Source organism: Rutidosis leptorrhynchoides, chromosome 4, assembly GCF_046630445.1.
Source record: "Rutidosis leptorrhynchoides isolate AG116_Rl617_1_P2 chromosome 4, CSIRO_AGI_Rlap_v1, whole genome shotgun sequence".
Lineage (NCBI taxonomy): Eukaryota > Viridiplantae > Streptophyta > Magnoliopsida > Asterales > Asteraceae > Rutidosis > Rutidosis leptorrhynchoides.
In genome coordinates, this window is record NC_092336.1 from 123,928,194 (window position 1) to 123,932,775 (window position 4,582).

Genomic DNA, 4,582 nt, shown 5'->3' on the forward strand with positions numbered 1-4,582 from the left:
CTAAATAAACCAGGTTATATTCAATTGTTAATAAAAGGATTATATAGATTTTATTAAGAGTTTTGATTCTATAAAATGAGAAATTGAGATGAGAGGTGTGGAAATGGTGTATATATATATATATATATATATATATATATATATATATATATATATATATAGTCAAACGTTTAAACGATAATCACAAAAAATGCGGGAACTATAAAAACTTTTAATTTACAAAAATTTTAACATGTGAGTAGAATAAATCTATGTTAATGGAAAGTAAGAATGAACAAAAAATAATTTGAAAAAACTTTTATTTTACCTATATAAGCAAATATATAATTTCTCATTCAGATGTGCATATTTTTGTTTGTAACTCATATAATTAACAATTTAATAAGTAATTTATGTTAATGAACATATAATTGTTAATGATGCGAGTATTAATTAATATTTTCATATAATTTGTTTCATTTAAATGCATAAAAACTATGAAATTAAAAAGTTTTCGAAGTTGTTTTTTTGTAATTTTATTTATTAATAAATAATTGAAGTGATATGAAATATATACAAAAAGAACTGTTTGTAAAGATTAACGGTTGGAGTTTAAGAATAAATCTTTCAAAACGCGTAATTTCACACAATCAAAATCCTGACACCGAAATAAACGAGTTGCAAGTGTCGTTTTTATGTGTCAATTTACCAAAACGCCAACTTATGCTCTTAACAAAGTGCTACAGCTTTCACAACAGATTAAAATTAAAAAAATAATAATAAGCATCAGAAAGATTCCCAAAGACAATTCATCATGATCCAATGGAGTGCAGATGTCACTGTATGATCTAACTTCATTTGCCTACCATTTACAAGCTTTCAATTCACTATAAACGTACATTTTTTATACTCGTACAAAACTATAATCAACAGACCCGATGACTAAATAAAGCAATGTTACTTCACAAAAATAGTAATGCTTAATACTACAAACACAAAAGGTGTTGCCTCAGATTTAAATGTTTTCATTGTGTAAACTCAAAGTATATTTATAAACCATCATAGGCATAAAATAAGTTAACCACAAAACTTTTAAAGGGTATATGAATTAATAACTATAAAAGAGAGATTACAAAAATTGCATCAAAGAGATTCCCATTATAGACTTGGTCAATCATTTTTAACTTCAAAATTAAAGTTCTGATGTCCCTGTCTTGTTATCATCATTTGCAACAAAATTACATACAAAAAAGATAGAAATGGAAGCCGATAAAAAACTCACAAGATTTGAATTATAAAAAACCTGAATAACTAGTGAAAAGAGTGAAAGATATAACCAGTATTCTTATAATACAGAATAGGGTTTATGTGTTGTAACGGCCGTTGATGGTCATATAAACATGTAAGGTGTATTTATATATGTGATGTGAGGGTTTTACGTTTTCCTAGGGCACCAACAAGTTCAGGCCCAATAACTGTATGATTGGGCTATACGTATTTCTTAGAAAAAATAAATTTAGGTCCAACATTCGATTGTTATTGATATGTTTGGTTAAACTAGCTTTTAGTTGATAACTTTTTGCTTTTAACTAGTAGCCGTTAGCTTTTTATATGTATTTACTTGTTTGATATAGTAACTAAAATTGTTAAAATAAAAAGTAAAATGACAAAAAACTATAAACTAAACGCTAGTTCTAGTGACTTCTTAGCTTTTCCTCTCCCTCAAAAAATTTTAAGCTCTTGTAACTAAACAGAGCTTTTTATTTTACAGGACTTTTTTTATAAAGACCAAAAAGTAAAAGTCTAAAAGCTTGTTGTCAAACATGACCTATATACTCCGTAAGAGATCATGTCATAAAAATGACAATAATATTTGTATATATGTATATATGTATATAAACATTATTACATTAGCATAAACAAATTTATATAAAAGTTACTAATGAAATACTAATGATATTAGGTAAATGATTAAAATCGAATGAACATAGAAATCAGGGCCTTCTTGTTAGTTTTACGGGTCATGTTCATTAAATAAACACTATGCCTTTTTTACTAAAGTTTTGAGTGTGTATAAGAAAAGTGGGCCTTGATTGTTTGTAAAGAAATGTGAACCATTATATATATATATATATATATATATATATATATATATATATATATATATATATATATATATATATATATATATATATATATATATATATATATATATATATATATATATATATATATATATATATATATATATAAGGTTGGGTTTAGCCAAGAACCAACGAAATATACAGTGTTCTGTAGAACTAATCCGAATCATTGAATATATACAATTTCAACATATTTTCAATTCATATTAAAAGGACATATTAGTAATTTGACTTTTTTTAAATCAATTGCAATTACACTTTTTACTATGCACACATGCATATTAAGGAACAAAATTATAACTATAATACGTTTTTAACCAGTGTGATGCACGGCTGATGAAAAATTAATTTAAAAAATTGATTAAGATAAATCGCATTATATTATATCATTAAGTCTGTGCAATGCACGACTGGTAAAAATAGTTAAACAATTAGTTATGATTTATTTGTGTTATGATTATTTTTCTAAACAAAATGTGTTTCAAGTCAATTCGGCAATATTAAGATGAATCACTTTTTGAAGTTAAAATTTTGTATTTCGTATAATTTTTCCATTGGTTGTCATGTTTCAAATTAATTGAAGTATGACCCTCTGCTATCTTAATCAAGACAATTATACTAACTAATACAAAGACCCGTGAATTCACGGATTTTTAAAAGAAGTTTTTTGTAATGATACGTTATATAACCAACATCAACATGTAGATAAACTAACATAATTCATCGAGTTATATGAGATAGAAAACAACAATGTTTAAACAAATACTTGAAAAAACAACAATTAAAAACACGAATCCAAAAACATAGTCTTAAATTACAAAACGTTAACAAACAAAATGAAAACCATCTTAACAATTCATTACTTTCAAAAATCATCGCATCTTCTTTGTAGTAGCAAGCTCAATACTTGTCAATATATTCAAAACTTTTGATTAAAGACTTAACCGTGGATGGAAGGTTACTTGCATCGTGGAAAGATGTCGCAGTAGTAATTTTCAAACTCAAGCATTCTTTGAAATCCATAACTTCAGACAACTGTTGATCACTAAATAGTTTTGTACCAAAAAAAGCATCTCGGATAGAACAATTTGTTACAACTGTGAAAACAAACGATCATCAAAAGTTGATATTTAGTAACATCATCAATTGTATGTGCACATATCTTAAAACGGTTTATTCATTAAATTTATGTATAGTATACCTTTCAAGTAATTTATCTTTTCAAAATGAATTAGCAGAACAAAATCTCCTCTATTGTTTCCAGCTATATAATTTTGCATCTTTTCTACAAATTCATTAGATAATGTGACTTCAACTTCAGATAACTGCAAAATAATAAACAAAGCATTACTTATGTAATCATTTTATTAATTCAACATACAAATAAAAAAATGGTTGAAAACATACTCAGAATCCTCTAGTTGATAAAATAATGATTATAAAAACATATTTTATCATTAAACCTTTATAAGTTATTATTTATTAATCACATGATAACATAATATAAATTTAGATTTGTTATAATAATAATAATAATATAGATATGGATAGTCAATTTTGGTGTATACATATAGTCAATTTTGGTACACAAAGTATGTATTTTTATATTGAGATTTTAGGCTATAAATACTCATGAATGCAAGCATTAAACTTGCACCATTTCTCACACTTACAAAGTGTTTCTTTCTTTCTCTCCATTATCATCTTTGTTCTTACACTTCATTATTAGTATTCTAAATCAAGAATCAAATCACTAAAGGTAGTTATAAGCCTACTGAATTATAACATCAAGAATCAAACCACTAAAGGTAGTTATAAGCCTACTGAATTATAACATCAAGAATCAAACCACTAAAGGTAGTTATAAGCCTACTGAATTATAACACGTTATCAGCACGATAATCTTAATACTAAATATGGTTGGCTCTGCCACCAAAATGATATATGGTCGGTTATACCACCAAAATGATATATGGTCGGTTATACCACCAAAATGATATATGGTCGGTTATACCACCAGAATGATATAGGTCGGTTATACCACCTGAAAAAATATATGGTCGACACTGTCGCCAAATTTTCATTTATGTTTACTAATATTTATATTTTTGTTATATAACATTTATTTATGATTGCTTACACATGGTCGACACTGTCACCTACTTATCATTTATGTTATATTAAATTTATGTTTAATGTTTATATACTTATGAATATAAATTGACTCTAATTTATCATGATGTTTGTTTTAATTTTTGATAATAGAAAATGTCGAATCTGGAAAAGCTTAAATTTACTCCTTTAGAATCAACTGGAAACAACTACATGCCATGGGTTATAAAAGTAAAAATGCATCTTAAATCAATGGGCATTCTTGAAACCATAAATGAAAACAACACTTGTTCTGAAAAAGAACAAGCTACGGCATGTTGCTTTATTCATCAACATATTGATGAATG

General features: G+C 25.9%; 3 non-coding genes across 3 annotated transcripts; all 3 read right to left on the minus strand.

Moving 5' to 3' along the window:
- Positions 1–759: 759 nt before the first annotated feature.
- On the minus strand, positions 760–844 carry LOC139846284 (small nucleolar RNA R44/J54/Z268 family). The gene has a single exon (XR_011759010.1). It is a non-coding gene; the product is annotated as a small nucleolar RNA R44/J54/Z268 family (small nucleolar RNA).
- A 140-nt stretch (positions 845–984) lies between these two features.
- On the minus strand, positions 985–1,049 carry LOC139846282 (small nucleolar RNA Z267). Its single transcript, XR_011759008.1, has one exon. It is a non-coding gene; the product is annotated as a small nucleolar RNA Z267 (small nucleolar RNA).
- A 67-nt stretch (positions 1,050–1,116) lies between these two features.
- Positions 1,117–1,213, minus strand: LOC139846283 (small nucleolar RNA R44/J54/Z268 family). Its single transcript, XR_011759009.1, has one exon. It is a non-coding gene; the product is annotated as a small nucleolar RNA R44/J54/Z268 family (small nucleolar RNA).
- Positions 1,214–4,582: the final 3,369 nt, after the last annotated feature.